The sequence below is a fragment of the Rousettus aegyptiacus genome, unplaced genomic scaffold, assembly GCF_014176215.1.
Source record: "Rousettus aegyptiacus isolate mRouAeg1 unplaced genomic scaffold, mRouAeg1.p scaffold_m13_p_1, whole genome shotgun sequence".
Lineage (NCBI taxonomy): Eukaryota > Metazoa > Chordata > Mammalia > Chiroptera > Pteropodidae > Rousettus > Rousettus aegyptiacus.
Window position 1 is genome coordinate 172,992,082 of NW_023416284.1, and position 1,956 is coordinate 172,994,037.

Consider the following 1,956-nt stretch of genomic DNA (forward strand, 5'->3'; position numbering starts at 1 on the left):
GTTGGATAGAATAAATCTTCTGACTTTGTTCTTTCCTTCAATATCATGTTGGTTATTTAGAATCTTTTGCCTTTTTATATAAACTTGAGAAACAGTTTTTCAATAGTTAAAAAATAATAACTCAGAGATTTTGATTGGAATTGTCTTGACGACATAGATAAATTGAGAAAAATTGACATCCTTACAATATTGAATCTTTCTATCCATGTGCTAAAATATCTCTCCATTTATTTACATCTTCTTTAATTTCTTTCATCAAAGGATTTTATTTTTCCTCATGTAGATCATATATATATTTGTAAAACATACTCATTTGCTTTTTAGGGTGCTAATACAACTGTTATTGTGTTCTTAATTCTATATTCCAGGTGTTCATTGTTAGTACACAAAAAAACAATTAACTTTTGTATATTAACCTTGTACCTACAACCTTGCTATAATTTATTAGTTCCAGGACGTTTTTGTTGGTGGTGGTGGTAGTGGTGGTTCTTTGGCATTTTCTGCATAGACAATTATGTTATCTGTGACCAAAGACAATTTCATTTCTTCCTCTCCAAATTGTATATCTTTTACTTCCTTTTCATGCCTTATTGCATTATTTAGGACTAACAGTACAATGTTGAATAAGAATGTGAGAATGCATCCATGGCCCTGTCACCCTGAACATGCCCAATCTCATCTGATCCCAGAAGCTAAGCAGGGTTGGGCCTGGTTAGTACTTAGATGGGAGACCACTTAGGAAGACCAGGTGCTGTAGGTGTAAAAAAAAAAAAAAAAGAATGGTGAAAATGGATATCCTTGTCTTATTCCTGATATTAAAAGGAAAGCATATAATTTCTCACCACTAAGTATGATGTTAGCTGTAGATTTGTTTGTTTTGGTACATGTTCTTTATCAATTTGAGCAAATTCCCCTCTACTCTTCAGATTCCTGTTTTTTAAAACATAAATGGGTATTGGATTTCATCAAATGGTTTTTAGGGGACAATTATTCACTTTTAATCATTTTGTGGTCTTAGGTTTCAGCACTGTGACTTCTTTTAGTAAAACTCTTTTTCAGGCCAGAAATATCTTATTATCAACAATAGCATAAATGAAAATTTTCTCAAAGTCATCCTGGCCATGGCAATGGTCCTGGGACTAATTGTTAATATATAATATATATCTCTCTGTTTGGCATCATTGTAAATCAAGCAAAAGTAGATTTCAGAGAATTTCCCTTTTATAGGGATTATGTTGGACTGAAGAAAATAAGCAGTCTTTTGTAAGGAAAATTCCTCTGAATAAAACTGCCTTCCAAATACTTAGCAACAACAACAACAAAAAAGAGCTTCTGCAGGAAAAAAACAAAATCAAAACTCTGACCCTAATTCTAAGACCCATGATACCACACTATATAATACAGTTCCTTTGTGCAAAAGTAGGAGCACGAGTACAAAGGGAACATTTATAAGAGCCAACATGATCAATTTGAAGAAAACAGCAACTAGAAACTGCAATCGCTTTTTTTTTTTCCTGTGTAGAAAATCAATGAACCACCACATCTAATAAATTGGTCAATTATACACAGATGTCAGGCTTTACAAAAGACGTAATATTAGGTTTTTCAAATCATTACTGTCTCACAGAGGTTTTATGACAGAACGTTCCAGTGATTAAAATGTCAGTGTAAAACACTGCCTTTCATTCAAATAGTACAGACTCACCCTCTGTAATGATGGACTGTAATGATTAGGCAGTGGGCACAGCCCACATGTTAGTAAGCAACAACAACAACAACAAAAATCAGACCACTCAGAGAAAACCAAAAAGCTAGTGAAGCCCGATAGATGTGGTTGCAGGCTTATTTCCCCCAATGAGAACCCCCAGAGCAACACCCAGGTACCCCAGATGGCAGTGGCTGGCATGTTTCCATAACAACTCCAAGGGTTTGGCTTAGGACTTATCACAGGGGTTG

General features: G+C 34.6%; 1 pseudogene; it reads left to right on the forward strand.

Moving 5' to 3' along the window:
• The first annotated feature begins 641 nt into the window (after positions 1-641).
• LOC118605027 lies at positions 642-760 on the forward strand (annotated as a pseudogene).
• The last annotated feature ends 1,196 nt before the right edge of the window (positions 761-1,956 follow it).